A 17,299-nucleotide genomic window follows, 5' to 3' on the forward strand; every position below is an offset into this window, starting at 1 on the left:
AATCTGGGAAGTAATAAGCAAATTGATAAAATGTGTGAAGGATGTAAGAGGAACGAGACGAGAGACACCAATAAGAGACACATAGCGTAAATAAGGCTATTCTGCCATGCTACGCAATATCTTAATAGACAGTTCTTTAGGGTTTTAGGATGAAGAATGAGGTACTTTAGTTGGTATGAATCCAACATAATCCATTGGTATTATAAAACTCCGGATATCTATGCAAGATTTACCCCTGCCTAATTAAAAAAAGACTAGACCATAAAGTAGATCAGAGACTAGACCATAGAATAAATTATATACAAGGTTATACACTAGACAATTGAGTAGATCTTAGACTAGACAATCGACTAGATAATATACTAGATCATTCACCTATGATGTGCCATATGCATAGACAAGACAACAGAATAGATCATAGATTAAGCCATAGAGTAGATCCAAGATTAGACCATAAACCAAATGCTAAACAAGAGCATAGACTAGATCATTGACTAGATCATTGACTAGACCATATCTTAGAGCATAGACTAGGATATTGAGTATACCATAGACCTTAGAATACACCACAGAACTGGTCATAGACTAGAACCAGGTCATTGAATTTATCATAGTCAAAGCTATATACTTTTCCCTATACTAAACCATGCACTAGATCACTGACTAGGCCATACAGTAGACTAGATCACCGATTCTGTTAAGCTGTTTTTCCTAGTTTTTGTTATTTGAATATTATTTTATATCATTTCAATTATTTACTGTATTTATTTTAGTAATACTTTTTTTTATTTTATTAATATTTACGCAGCACCCTGTTTGCATTTAGTTTTTCTTATCAGATTAAAAACAAAATAGTGCAACCATTCATGTGAATTTCCATTTATTTATTTTAATAGTTGTACGAGTATGCATGTACGTTTATATGCAAATTGTATATTGTTTTTAAATACCCTACCGAGTGTTTTGAGGGAGTATGTAGACTATTCTACAATAATAACTGAGACCTTTAATGAATTACTTATAGAAGCATGAATTGCAGGAATAAACCCAGGGTTTTTGTGAAAAGCTTGATAAGGTCTTCAAACTTGCTGAAGTTAGCGATCTGCGGGTAAAATTTGTTAGCCAAAAATCATAAATTATCAAAAATATCTACCACTCACTTTTAGAAAAAATAAAGTTTTTATTTAAAAATGGTTCAAATTTGACCCGAAGACCTTATGAAGGTTAAAACATGAATGAATATGATATTCTAACTAGAAGATATATTTTGTTATAGTGACATCATTATGACAGTAACCTTTTCTAAATTATAAGCCCTACTGTGGTCAATCTTTGAGGTTTTTGAAAACACAAGTAGAGCTTCGAGAAGTTTTACTCAAAATGTTTTATTTTAAAATTGTAATGCATAGACTGTTCGTCTAACTGTGCTTTTATTTTCCACATTTTACATCGATATTTTTTTTTTAATTTTTCTCGTTTTTGTATACATTTTCAATTTTATTGTTTTCATGTTGTTTCATAAATGTGTAGTTTACAATGTTTTTTTTTTATTTGTTGTTTTGTTACGTTTGCAATGTTTTTATATTTTATAGACTGATTTTAAAAAATATTGTTAAATTGTTGGAGATTTATGTTAACATTTAATAAAGAACAATGCCATAGATACTTGTACATGTTGGTTTTTTTTTATAAAAAAAATATAGGTGGGTTCGTTTAAATCAAAATAAATACATGTTGTTCTTTTTTATTCTTTTTTTTTTGCTGTTATTGTTAATCAAATGATATAAATTACATTTGAAATAAATCACTAAATACACGGGGAACACTATATATATAAAACAATTTTATGGTAATAAAATAAACAATTTAAAGTAAGTGGTTAATAATATTTACCATGTCATAATGCACTTGTTATACATATTTAATAAAATCTATAATAATTTAGTTATTTGTTCAACTATTTTCCTTTAAAAATTTCTAAATTTCTAATTTTACTCCAAACACTTGTCACTTGCCTTTAATCTTGCCAGTTGCTCAAAAAGAAAATATTTGTCGTTTTAACCGAAATTGCTTTAAAACAAACTATACTCTGGGGCTGCTGAAAAAACTACATACATAAATAAATTTGCAAATATTTTGAATTCATACACCACAATATCGAGTGTGTGTGTGTTTAAAAAGTAACGTATATGACAACATGCATAGATACAATACAGAAACTTGCTGTAAAAAGTGACCATATATTGCATTGGAAATTTCTTTTTTTTTAACACAAAAGGCGAATACAAACACAATGGTCATGGATACTTTTCACCATATAGCCAGAGCAACATGTAGAGCATATAGATGACAATTTTTGTCAATGACAGGATAGGTAGGGTGAGCAGAAAAATTAAGAATCAGAATCCAGCAATTTATGAAAATTTTTAAGATTGAAGAATAAATCTGTTTGAACTTTCATTTATACTTAAATCTATTCGTCGCAATATAAAAGGAATACTATAACGTATTGGTGGACAACGAACACACTTTCCTCTCAACGGAAATCGCATGTCTGTGTCCCGAACATATTGAAGTGCATGAAGTACCAATTGGCTGTCTGAATGTTGTCGAAATTAAAAAATACACGATGTAACAATTGGCTGTCTAGAAATGCGAGAAATCAAAAATTCAATTAAAGTCTAAAGAATAACACGACCTCTGATATTGACAATATAAGCCTCACGCTCTTCAAAGCAACTGCTTTGAAATTAGTAGCCCATTTCTGGAATAACAGCCTGTAAAAGGATTGAAATTTATTGGAATTCCAGAACAAGAGAATCATCATGATACAACTAGGTAGATTACAAGGATAGGCTGCCAGTGATACCTGGTTTACTTGGGTCTATAAACTCGCCCCTTTGTGATATCCAAATGTTTCGGTTCTACAATGAGGACCTCTGCCTATCTAGAATGAACAAATGCATCTTCCATACATCCGCACCCCCTTCCGATAGAACCATCAGATCATGCCAAAACGGAGTGCGAAATTTCCTCTCTATATCCCCAGGAGAGCAAGACAACGAAAGAGGAGGTGTTTCACCGACTCCTGCTAGTCCTCATCATTGCAATTTCTATAGAAATCATTATCATATTCAATATCCTCACATACACACTCATCAAACAACGTCTTATTATGAATGCTTCGATGTCGAGTATGTAGTCAGAGTAAGGCCATCCGGAATAGTACCATGTTTCGGTTATACAATCCCGATCTTCGAATGTATCTAATGAACGAATCCATCATCCGAATATCGACATTTGCACATCTCGAATAAACAAATCCATCTTCCGAATATCAACCCCCAACAGATCCGTTCACAAGCGGACTGTAAAATTTCGCTGTCCATAACCCCGACAGAGAAGTTGTTCCACTGACATTTACTAGTACTCATAATAGGAATTATTAAAATGAATCTAACATATGCACTCATCCAACAATGCCTTACCAACATCATGAAAGTATCGTATTTTGGATTTACCTACAATCAGGACTTTTGCATATCTCGAATAAACGAATCTATCCTCCAAATCCCGAATGAATAAATCCATATTCTGAATATCCACCCCGATAGATCTGTCTGGTAATTCATAAACGGACTGCGCAATATCGCTGTCCATAACCCAATAGAAAACATATCCTCACATACACACTCATCAAAGAATGCCTTACCAAAAAGGATCATGTTTCGGTATTACAATCAGGAATTTTTCAAATCTCGAATGCACCAATCCATCCTACGAATATCGACCTTGGAAAATCCCCAATAAACAGATCCGTCTTCCGAATATCCACCCCGAGAGATACGTCTGGTCGTTCATAAATGGACTGCACAATATCTCTGCTCATAACCCCAAGAGCTCAAAGCTAAGACAGAGAATTTGTTCCACTGACATTTATTTGTCCTCAGCATGACAACTTATATAGAAACCATTAAAAGCAATATTCAATACCATAACATATGCACTCATTTAACAATGCCTTACCAAACACTGCTACTATTTAAGCCTCGATATCGGTTATGTAGTGAGAGTAGACCATATGGCAAAGGATTATGTTTCTGTAAAACAATCCGGACTTTTGCACATCTTGAATGAACGAATCCATCCTCCGAATATCGACATTTGCACATCCCGAATGAAAACATCAATCTTCCGAGTATCCTTTCCGAGAGATCCGCCTGGTCTTTCAGAAACGGAGTGCGCAATATCGATTTTGGAGCAGACCGTGTTGAAAATTATCGTGTTTCGGTATTACCTACAATCAGCACTTTGCATAACTCGAATGAACCCATCCATTGTCCGAATATCGGCATTTGAACATCTCAAATCAACAAAATCCATCTTCCGAATATCCACCCCGACATATCCCTCTGGTAATTCATAAACAGACTGCGCAATATCGATTTCTATAACTCCAAGAGGTCAGAGCTAAGACAGAGAAGTTGTTTCACTGACACTTCCTCGTCCTCATCATGACAACTTTTATACAAATCATTAAAATAATTATTTCATTCCCTGACACAAGCACTCATCAAACTATGTCTTACCAAACAGATATCAAGTAAGCCTCGATGTCAAGTATGTAGTCTAAGCAGACCATCTGCAAAATATCATGTTTCGGTATTACAATCCGGACCTTTGCACATCTAGAATGAATGAATCCATCCTCTGAATATCGACCTTTGCATATCCCGAATGAAAACATTCATCTTACGAATATGCACTCCGAGAAATACGTCTAGGCGTTCAGAAACGGACTGCGCAATATCATTGTTCCACTGACACTTCCTTGTCCTCATCATGATAACTTTTATAGAAATCATTAAAGAGAATATTCATACGCACTCATCTAACAATGCCTTATCTAACACAGCTACCATGTAAGCCTCGATGTCGGAGCTGACTATCTGATAAAGGATCGTGTTTCGGTATTTCCATCAGTACTTTTACATATCTCGAATAAACGAATTCATCCTCCGAATGTTGACCTTTGCAAATCACAAATAAAAACATTTGTATTCCTAATATCCACTCCAAGCTATCCGACTGATTGTACAGGAGCTTTTTTGAACCCCGAGAGGTCAGGGCAATATCGATTTACTGAACCCAGAAGGGACAGACTTAAGACAGAGAAGTTGTACCACAAAATCCTCCTCTTTCTCATCATGAAAACTTCATGAAAACCTGCTAACAAGACCCGTAGACAGGTCTTCCAATACAAGATGGTCACCAGGATCCAAATAATAATCGAATATTGCATTCTACTCTTTAATGATACTCATAAATTCTGATATCTTTGAAGCAAGTTGTTTATCAAAAACGACAACTATCATATTAAACATGAAGCCATAACCAGAGACCAATCAATGCTAATGTTGCTTGAACAGTTCCACTGTTATCGATAGATTTTTCCCGGAGGAATAATATAGATATAACTGCCGCTGGTTTGACAACAACGTTCCGGAATGTAGATCCAACTTTCATGGAAATAATCCAAAACTTCTGTTTACTATAATACCAGTGTTCAGGGTCATCACTAGGAGCTAAACAGCTAGCTCAAATTGAATTGAAATATGTAGAAAATATTTGCTTAATATCAGATAGATTAACTGATGAACTGAACGATTGTAGCTGCAAAATGTTGTCTAAACATAAATGAAGATAAATACTACAAACATTCAACATTTCATATCATAATGAAACCATCTTCGACAGCTTCAAAATGTCCACAATTTACGTTACGTTCATAGGAGGATGTTGTAAATCGATTTAAAAAAGCTATAGAGGCCTATGACCAATTAAGTCCTGTTTGTGAAACCTCAATATCTTTACAAACGATATATTACCTTGTGTGGTAGCAAAAGCTGGAAATCAAATCGTCATGAACTCTTAGCTTAACAAAAGCAGTTTTAAGTGGCTAACAGTAGATCGTATATCCAATTGCTAGAATATTTTTAAATCACATATTACTTCCAGTCAATGCTATACCTCACCGGTTCAAAATGATTCAACTTTCGCTTGAACAACTTTGGGAAATATTGAAAACTCATTTCCAAAGTGAGTGCTGTGTTGCCCAAACTGTGCTCTTGTTGGCAATAAATAAAGTCCCCCACAAGTACTGTATGCAAGCCAGTTCGCGAGACTGGTTTACTAGTGGACGACAGTCATGTTCCCAGTCGTCGTACAATGCGGACGAGGATGTGGCACCGTGAGCTGAACTTAGTCCTACTAGTGAGCTATGGTTACGGACTCTTGATAGGTTGAAGTGGAAGTTGTGGTTTCAGCAGGGTGGTGCACCATGGTACACTGTTCATCAAACAATCGCTCTTTAGCATATTGAGTTCAGTAACAGTTTTATCAGCCGTCTTGGCAATATCCGTTGGCCGAATTAGAGCTGTTATTTGACGCCTTTAGACTTTTTCTTGTGGGCTGCCGTTAAACACCGATGCTATGTGAATAATCAATAAACAAAGCACATCTTAAAGGCTAATATCGTCAGAGTCTTTCGTGAGACAGAACCAGAAACCTTCCATAAAGTATTGGAAAATTTAACTGATAATTCAATGACGTATAGCTAAATTGAGGCTTTCGTAGAGGACTCTCTACGGGAGATTGGCTAGCCTTCCTATCGGAAAAATGGTGTCGTTCCATTGACCATTTTGCCCAAAATAAAGTGATTGCTCTATATATTTCCAAGCAGTTCGATAGGGTGTGACATGGTATCGGTAATAACTATGCGAGTTGATGTAGATGGTATCTTATCAAGCAAGTTCAATATCAATTCAGGAGAACGGTAAGACTTCGTTCTTTCTTCTATTCCATTTCCTACCTTTCTAAATGACATTCTACGCCAAACTTCCAACCCTAGCTATTCTTTGGCAGATGACAGCAACATTTTCTATTTATATTCATTAAATTATAGACCTAGCCTATCAGAAATTGGGATAATCTTTAAGATCTTGAAAGGCAAGACATATCATCATCTGTTCTTATGATGGTGGTGCAATGTCCTCTGGAAAAAACACAATTCAAGTTTTGTTTTCTTAAAACGGCGTAGGAAATACTTCACTCTATCTAGTCCCCTTACTATTTACACACAAAATGGAATACTACTCTCATTTATAGGCCGGTACTTCGAAGTCTATTTTGGATTTATTCAATCGCGTACAGGAGAGGGCGAAGCTGCTTTTCGGTGACTGTAGGGTATCCAGCTCTATTAAGTTACTGCAAAACTCGATTGCAAAAAAAAACGGTCATGCAAAAATTTACATTTGAGGAGTTTTCAACAATGTTAAGCCGTATTGAAGCTTGCCTAAACTCAAGACCATTAACTGCAATGAGCGATGATCCCCTCGATTTAGTCCCATTAACCCCTGGTCGTTTTTTGCCTCTTTTGGCACCCCCTGAACCCAATCATTCCGATCTTTCTTTGAGTATTGCTAATAGATGGCAGAAACTCAAAGTGCTCCATCATCAGTTTGCTCTGCGATGAAAAGAGGAATACCTCAAAGAACTCCATCGGCGAACTAAGTGGAAATATCCACAAAGGGACTTAAAAGTAGGAGATTTAGTTGTGATCCGTCAAGATAATTTACCCCCGAATGAATGGCGCTTAGGTAGAATAGAGAAGACTCATGTAGGGCAAGATATTAAGGTCCGCTCTGCGGACGTGAGAACAGCTTCGCGCATTTTTACGCGGCCCATTGTGAAGCTTGTTCTCTTGCCAAAGTCAGAAACTGACTAATTTTTTTTTCTCTCTCTCTGCTTTTTTATTTAACTCATATAGCAAGATGTCAGGTGTGAATCGCCGCCACGAATCAACATCAACAACCCCAGCAGTATCTGCAAGGACAACCCCCGCAATATCAGAAGCAGCAACAACACCAACTGACATGTCAGCAGCAACAACAACCCCATCCATATAACCCGCAACAACAAACCCCGGTTATTTTACTCCGCAGAATCCTCAGCCTTCCTTGTTGCAGTATAGCAAGGGGGCGGGATGTTTATGCGCACAGTGTATATGGCCAGTTATTGTTCACTGGCCATTCTATGTTTTTTTATTGTATTCTCATTTTTTGTAATTACTTTAACTTCACTTACTCTTGTAAACCCCAAGCGTACGGTACGTACTAGAAAAAATATAAACCCCCGAAGAAAAAACTTAATAAAACCCCATTTTTATTTAAAACCCGAAAAACTTATTGTATTTTTATTTTTTAAAAACCCCGATATTTTCGAGAAATATTTCAAGGAAACAACATCTTTGCAGTGTGTGTTGTGTTTCACTGTTCTACCGATACTACAATGAAATGTTATCTGCTGAAAATAGGGAACTCGTTTCCGGAAACCTGTAGTTTTTTACGCAATACTTGTTCCTTGGAAAAGGTTCGTGAATTCGGGGTCGTTTGGATAGTGGATCGCAAAATATGTTACAGGGAAGTCTTTCCTGTCACTTTCAATATAGGAAAATTCAAATCAAATGTCCACAAACACTACTCCCTCTATCCTTTCTCCCATAACCTATTTTTCGAGTTCCAGCTCAATGCACCCTGAGTTCGGGTCCAAAAAAATAAGTCTTAGGGCTTTTAGAAATCGTATTTTCTTTCCAAGATCTTTAAAATATTTCAACTCTCTTCTTCAAAATTTTTAACTGCCCCCCCCCCAAACTGTACTAAAACCTTTCCTTTTCTTTGTGCACACCCTGCCTCTAAATTTTTGAAGTGACTACAGACGAGTGTGTGGTGCACTTGAATTCAAAGAGCCTCTATAGCAGAGTGAGTGTGTATGTTTTATTTCAAACTTTACATTCTTGGGGGTATTAGATTTCAGCATCATTGCTTTAAACTGCAAAATTTAAACCCAAAAAAATAGAATGAAAAAAAATACCAAATTCAAACAAATAATAAAAAGAAAGAAAGAAAAATATCTCTGCATTATTTGTGCATATGCACGTATCAATTGTAAGAACCCAATGGATTTTTCATTTCAACTTTTTAGTTTTTAGCTTTTATTATTAGTTTTTTTTTATATATTTTTGTTCACTACAATCTTTGGTACTTCAGTTGAATTGCAGCCACCACCATTGGCGTTATTGGTCATGTACATTGTCAATATCTGTGCATGTTATTTGTTGCCTGTCATTTGGCAGTAAAGAAAAACGTTTGTTGCTGTCTGCAAAGACAATGTTGGTCGGAAGGATGGACGGACGGACGGTAGGTCGGGTTGGGTTGTTTCAGTCAGTTGGCTTGTTTGTTTTAAATGTAGCAAACATTTTTATTTCTTGGCATTTTTCAATGGTAACACTTGAATTTTTTATACCAATAGTATACTTACGCTGTTAGTAAGAGTATACACTCACTGCTCTGTATATGGCCTTAGATATTTGGCATGCTGCAGTCATCGTATCTCAGGCTTTTATTTCTAACTGTCTATATCTTTCAGATTTATATGTCTGTTTTCCCTATGGCCTTTTTTCCATTTGCCAGTTTAGTTTTTGTAGCAGTTTAGGTTTTTGTTTTTGGCACTTTTGCTATTTGACATTTCCTAATGTTCAATTCTGTGTGTATTCAATTCTGTAGTTTTGTTTTCATTTTGCTCTATGGATCTATAAGGCTGTGTGTTACTTACTCTCAGTGTCTTGCCCTGACAGTTTTCGTATTATTTGATTAAGGAATTCTGTGTTACTTTGGAATTTTTGTTTTAACAACGTTTGTTTGTTTGTTTGTTTTGTTCCAGCTTTGACTGAGATTAAGATAAATTTTGAACAACTTAACTGGTTTCAATTTTAGGTATAATGTTTAAAAGACCTGTTGACAGTTGCTTTGTTTTTTTTTCTTGTTCAACTAATAATGAACAAGTGTTTCTGTGACAATGAAATTGTTTGAAATGCCTAAGGCAACATTTTGGTGAAGTAAAGAAAAATCTCAAAGAATGTTTGCAATTTCTTGTTTAATTAAAATCTAACAAATCTGAAATATATTTAGTAAAACAAACAATTAGTATTGAATTTGTGAACATACCTTTTTAAAATAATCAATTCCAGTTCAACAGTTATAGTATTTGTATTATGCTGAAATAAAAAGAGAAAAAAAAAACAGAAATTAGTTTAGATTTTTTCAAAGTTCAGAACCAGAAGATAGTACTAGAATCAAAGCTAAATATGAATATAAACATATCTTTATTTGAAATAAACTAAAAACCCGATATTAAGAGGAAAGTAATACCTTCCATTGAGGGTAAATATAGAATATACAAAGACCTTCCCCTGAAGCTGAGGCCATACAAAAACTATAGAGATACCATTGATTGATGATAAGTTCTGCCCAAGACTGATGCTAATTTAAGGGAATATGAAAACCAAGGATTAAAGCTTAATTATGACTGTCTAAATCCCTACGATTGAAGCCACACTACTACTATATAAAGACCTACAATTGAGGCCATCAGCGCAAAAGTGGTGTAAACCAAAATTTTTTTGGTTGCTGTTCTGGTGTTACCTACAGTCCTTACATTACCAATATCAATACAAAAGTGGGGTAAGCTGCTATTTGGTAGTAAAAGTGGTGTAAGTTGAACCACTAACTAAATAGTTTGGGGTTACACCTCATTTGCACTGACAGCCTCAATTGATCTTGAACTATGGAAAAAAGCCTGTGGTGAATGTGTTCCATCGATTTCAATGTGCGAAAGATGGTTCAGGTGATTTTGAAGGCCACACAAATATAGCTCAGGCCAGCCAAAAAACTTTGAACACAAAGAATTGGCGGCATCACTCCATTAAGAAAGTTGTAAAACTCAACAAGAGCTTGACAAATTATTCTAAGCAACTCAATCAGCAATTACAAAACCTTTAAAAATAGCAGGATTCATCCCAAAGCATGAAAATTTATCAACATAAGAACTGAAGAGGAGAGACATTGAAAGACGATTTTGCATGTTCAAAATAAGGTTTAAAAGATATAAAAGAAAATAATTTTTGTACCGAATTATTACTTGCGATATAAAATGGATTCATTATGATAAGTCGAAGCGTAAGAGATCGTATGTGATGACAGGCTAATCACACGAATCGACACTAAAGCCAAATATCCTTGGCGTTATGGTCACATCGAAACTGTACTGAATGCAACTGATTCGTTTAAAACGAGCATTTATCTAAAAACACCCACGATATGCAGCCAGATATGAAACCGTAATATTTCATCATGACAATGCTCGGATAAATTATGCAATACCTGGTAAAAACTGCACCCGCCTTATAGTCAAGACCATGCCCTATTTTTTGTTGACCGCTACAGAACGCTATCTCCTAGATACGCTTCACTTCAGAACAGAGTATCCGAAATTGTCTTTATTCGTTCTTGGCCTCAAAAGATGAGCAGTTCATTTGGCTCGGAATCCATTTGTTGTCCAATCGGGACAAAATTTGAGGGGGGCATTAACAAAGAGAATCAGAGTTTATGTAATTAAAATGTGCCCTTAAAATACTCCAGGGGCGGTGCTATTGTTGCTCAAAATAGGGTACGTTCGACATGTAAAATTTTAAACACGCGCCATTTTTTTCCGATTGGATTTCAAAGGTTTTTTTTTAATTTTGGAAAGCGCTCGGCTATGTATTGAAAAAATATGCTTGCGGGTGCTATTTATCTCTTAAAATTTCCCAATTATAAACATTTCGAAATTGAAATTTTAAAATTTTTCGATACCTTTGTCCGCTTTTTTTAGACAACAAAATTACCAATAATATACAAAAGATTTCAGAGCAACATCGATTGCAGATCCAAAAATAAACGATTTTCAATTTAAAAATTGAAAAAAATATAGATTTTGGTACTAGTTGACAGCCAAAATATAGATTTTGGTACTAGTTGACAGCCCCGGCTTCGCACTGTAGCATTTACTAATGTTAGTTCTTCAAGTTTCTCCAACCCACATACATCTGACTGTTCTTATTTATTTGCAAATAAAATATCTAAATTTGTACTGCATACTTTAGGGAGTACAAATTTGTACAGTTGACTGGACTAAAAAAAAAAAATTTCCGAGTTTTACCCGAAATTTTCTCCTGAAAATTTCGAATCGAATAAAAACAATTAAGAAAGTATGATCGGTCAAGCCCGACCATATAATACCCTACACTAAGTAAAAGAGCAAAACAAATATTTATATTTTTGAGTGATTTTCGGAAGTGGGCCTTATATGGGAGCTATGATCAATTATGGACCGATCACCATAAAATTAGGTCGTGTGATTTACGTCTATATGAAAGATTACTATGTTGAATTTTGTGCGTGTACCAACATTTTTAAGCGATTTATGCACGTTAAAGTGATTTTCGGAAGCGGGTCTATATGAGAGCTATGACTAATTATTCACCGATCATAACAAAATTTGGTGACATGAATTTTGTATATATAAAACTTATTTGGAGCGCGATTTGTGGAGATACAAATTAAATTAAGATATAAATTAAACATTTATGACCGATAAAGACCAATTTCGGAAGGACATTTGTATGGGGGCTAGGTGAAATAATAGACCGATTTCAGCCAATTTCAATAAACTTGGTCCTTGGGCCGAAAAAATAATATGTACAAAATTTGATAGAAATATCTTAAAAATTGCGACCTGTACTCTGCTCACAAGTTTTACATGCAGCAGCCAACCAACCAGACGAACGGACGGACATTGTTTAATCGACTCAGAATGTGATTCTAAGTCGATCCGTATACTTTAAGTTCTTACACCAATATGTAGGGTATAATTAAAAGACATAGATTTTTGCTATTTTTTGTGCGAAAACTCTTTTTTTCATTAAAAAAAAAAACTTTCTTTAAGAACATTTAACAATTTTATATTTTTCTAAAAGGTATCTTTACGCGAATTATTCTGGTATAAAAAATATGTTATATTTTTTGAATATGTCGGCCCTACAACCTTCGGAATTTGACCTATTTTTTTATCAAAATTTAAATTTTGGGCCACATGTTCTAAAATCCCAAAGCTGGGATCAGAAAACCGAAAGCAGTTTTGGAAACGTTGAAGTGTTCCCTATTCATGTCCAAAGTATTTTTTCAGCCCCGAAGGAAATGTGGTCCATTTGAACAAAATTGTAAAAAATATAATTTTTGGGATTTTCGCTCCAATTTTTAGGAATTGCGGGATTCCCTTTGACCTTTTGACAAGTTTTTTTTTACACTTTGTTATTTAGATGGACAAATTTAAAAAACATTGAAAATTTCATTGAGTTTTGTTAATAAATCACAATTTTATTACATATTTATTGAGTTACTAAAACTAAAATTTGTATAAAAATTTTAATAGGACTGCAAATATTAAGAAAAATTTGATATACATTTGTTCTGAACTAATTTTTTAGACAAGTTAATTTTTGGTCTTACAAAAAAAAATTCAATGCAATATCTCAATTAGATTCAAAAATATGCCAATTTAAATCTTCGTCCTTCAAAAATATAGACTAAAAATGCAGGACTTTTTTTATAACCTACACCACCATAGTGGGGAGGGTATTATGCGTTTGTGCAGATGTGTGTAACGCCCAAAAATATTGGTCTAACACCCACCTTAAAGTATACCGATCGACTTAGAATCACTTTCTGAGTCGATTAAACGATGTCCGTCCGTCCGTCTGGCTGGCTGGTTGTCCATGTAAACCTTGTGCGCAGAGTACAGGTCGCAATTTTGAAGATATTTCTATAAAATTTGGTAATTTTCGGCTCAAGGAGGGAGCCTATTGAAAATGGCTGAAATCGGTTCATTATTTCACCTAGCCCCCATACAAATATCCTCTCGAAATTCGACTTTATCGGTCATAAATGTTTAATTATACCGCTCCAAATAAGTTTTATATACACAAAATTCATGTCACCAAATTTTGTTACGATCGGTCCATAATTAGTCATAGCTCCCATATAGACCCACTTCCGAAAATCACTTTAACGTGCATAAATCGCTTAAAAATGTTGGTATACACACAAAATTCAACATAGTTAACTTTAATATAGACATAAATCACACGACCTAATTTCATGGTGATCGGTCCATAATTGGTCATAGACCCCATATAAGGCCCACTTCCGAAAATCAATCAAAAATTTAAATTATTGAAATTTTAAAAGAAAAATGTTTTTGCACTTTTCTTAGTGTAGGGTATTATATGGTCGGGCTTGACCGACCATACTTCCTTACTTGTTTTTAAATGAGTTTTTTTGTAAATAAAATATAGAAAGTTCGGAGTAAAAGAATTAATTAATAGAAAGTGGAAACAATCAATAGGGGTACTCATTTAAACGCTTAAGTTTAAAAGTTTGCAAAATTGCGCGACGTGTTTCATGAACCCACCTTTTCAATTTTGTGCAAGTTTAAACAGAAAATTTACATATATTTGATAAAATGTCAAATAAAAATAAATTCAACAAAAACTTAAAATGTTTTTTTTCAAATTGAAATTTTAATTTGAAAAATGTTGAATGAAAGTTAAATTTTTGGAACATTTAAGCGTTTACATGAGGACCCTTAATGATTTTTTAGTTGTCGGTCAGTAACTATGTCGTTCAGTAACTAAGAATAAATTCAAATATCTAGCCTCAAGAACTGTTGGTGTACCAAAGGGTAATCTTTGTATCTTGAAGATTTTATATATATTGCATTTATTACTTTTAAAAAACTTCCACATTTCCAGAAAATTATTTAATTTTTCCTAAAATTTCATTGATATTTAATATTTTTGCTTAAATTTTCAAATAAAAGATACTCTTAAATTTTGTATACATAACATTTCATATAAAATTCACCAACATTTTATTAGCTTCATAATGTTTTAGGGGGGATGTTTGCAAAAACATCTACTACTCTTAATTTTTATATAAAAAAACATCAACCATAAAAAAGGTAATAAAACACATGACGAAAAGTTGATATTTATTTATGTAGAATTTGGTCTACAAAATTTAATGTTGGACAATTTATTTTTCTGGGGACTTGAGAGTATGGTCAATCAACAAAATGAAGTAAAAGAAAACCTTTTTTTAGACTGAAATAAAAACTTTTTATAAAAAAAACACACACTTTTTATATATGAATTTTGCCAAAACAAAAAAATATAAGAAAAACTTAAAGAAACATACAGAAAATGAATGAATTTTTACTTAAAGGTAAATTTATGAGATTTTTCGTTGTTGCTATTTTAGGTAGTTTTTTTTTTTTTTTGAACATTCATTCAACATACAATTTGTTGCTGCTGTATACGTATGAGTCATTTTATTTAAGAAGACATGACAGTACAAAATGTATCTAAGTATCTATATTTCTTTTTGCGTTTATTATTATTTTCTTTAGCTTGTTGTAGAACCAACAACCATCAGACTACAACAATATAAAAGAAATGAAAGAAAAAATAAATAGACTTGAAATGAATTGTTGTTTTATGTGAATAAATGTGGCATGAAGTATGTATGTCCTAAGTCTCAAAACAAGGTAATAATAAGGATTGTTTTATTTCTTTTATTATTAGGTTTTTTGTTTGTTTCTTTTTGGAGACTATTAAGTGTAAGGGAGCTAAAGACAGTTGGGGGTTTTAGGCCTAATGAAATGCTGTATTGAAAAAAATTATATGTAAGTAAAATTAGGTTTTCTTGTTGTTTTAAATAGAAAGCTCTAATATTTATGGTACTCTGGTGTTTACTAAAGTTATATTTATTTTAAGAATTTAAGATTCTTAAATTTTGTTTAATTTGTTTAAAAAAAAATCATGGGATCTGATCAATTAGACCGATCGGGACCATACAGCCCGATCTTATCAAGATCGTATAATGCAGCAGCACTGAATTTATTTTTGTGAGGTTATTTGAAGTTGAAGATCTAAGCAGGGAAACTCAACGTTTCATCAACAAAATTAAGTAACATTTACAAAAAATTATCATGAAAAATTTCGACAAAAGAGGGCGGTATGTGCCAGCAAAGCCGTTGGTGCCATTTGCTAGATTTTCTATTCTATATTTAAAATAAAAGCTAAATATTTAAAAAAAAATCATAATAATCACACTTACGATAAAAAATTTGTATGTAAGTCTACATATTGAGGCAAAAATTGAGACTTGAAAATTAAAAGAAAGCTGACATTTTTTTTAAATAAATAATTTATTTCACAAAATATTTGTTTTTTTCCAAAACTACTTTTTTTATAAAAAAAAAAAAAAATTTTCACAAATTGTATTTTTTATGTTTTTTTTGGATTTTTAATAAAATTTTAATTTTTTTTGGTGAAAGTAGCGATTTTTGATAAAATTGGGGTTTTTTAAATATAAATCTAGAAATTTCAATGAATTTTCTTATTTTTTTGAAAAACTTATTTTTGGTGAAATTTAAATTTTTGGAGAAATTTAAATTTTTGGAGAAATTTAAATTTTTGGTGAAATTTAAATTTTTAGTGAAATTTAAATTTTTGGAGAAATTAAAATTTTTGGTGAAATATAATTTTTTAATGGAATTTTAATTTATGGTGAATTTTAAATTTTTGGTAAAATTTTAATTTTTGGTAAAATTTTAATTTTTTGAGGAATTTAAATTTTTTGAGAAATTTAAATTTTTGGTGAAATATTAATTTTTAATGCAATTTTAATTTATGGTGACATTTCAATTTTGTTGAAATTTTAATTTATGGTGAAATTTTAATTTTTGGTGAAATATTAATTTTTAATGAAAGTTAAATTTTTGGTGAAATTTAAATTTTTCGTAAAATTTTAATTTTTGGAGAAATTAAAATTTTTGGTGAAATATGTATTAATTTTTGGTGAAATATAAATTTTTAATGGAATTTTAATTTATGGTAAAATTTTAATTTTTGGTGAAATTTGAATTTTTGGTGAAATTTGAATTTTTGGAGAAATTTAAATTTTTGGTCAAATTTAAATTTTTGGTGAAATTTTAAATTTTTTGAGAAATTTAAATTTTTGGTGAAATTTAAATTTTTGGTGAAATATTAATTTTTAATGCAATTTTAATTTATGGTGAAATTTAAATTTTGTTGAATTTTTAATTTATGGTGAAATTTTAATTTTTGGTGAAATATTAATTTTTAATGAAAGTTTATTTTGGTTTTAAGTTTTTCGTAAAATTTTAATTTTTGGAGAAATTAAAATTTTTAGTGAAATATAAATTTTTAATGGAATTTTAATTTATGGTGAAATTTTAATTCTTGGTGAAATTTAAATTTTTGGTGAAATTTTAATTTTTG

At 32.5% G+C, this 17,299-nt stretch overlaps 1 protein-coding gene across 1 annotated transcript in view; it reads right to left on the reverse strand.

The window, feature by feature from the left end:
* Positions 1-17,299, reverse strand: part of LOC135956096 (uncharacterized) — a 231,103-nt gene that overhangs the window by 148,506 nt on the left and 65,298 nt on the right. The window contains exon 3 of the mRNA XM_065506591.1: positions 10,065-10,114. The gene's annotated coding sequence lies outside the window, so the exon portion shown is untranslated. The remainder of the gene's footprint in view (positions 1-10,064; positions 10,115-17,299) is intronic.

The sequence above is a fragment of the Calliphora vicina genome, chromosome 3 (genome assembly GCF_958450345.1).
Source record: "Calliphora vicina chromosome 3, idCalVici1.1, whole genome shotgun sequence".
NCBI lineage: Eukaryota > Metazoa > Arthropoda > Insecta > Diptera > Calliphoridae > Calliphora > Calliphora vicina.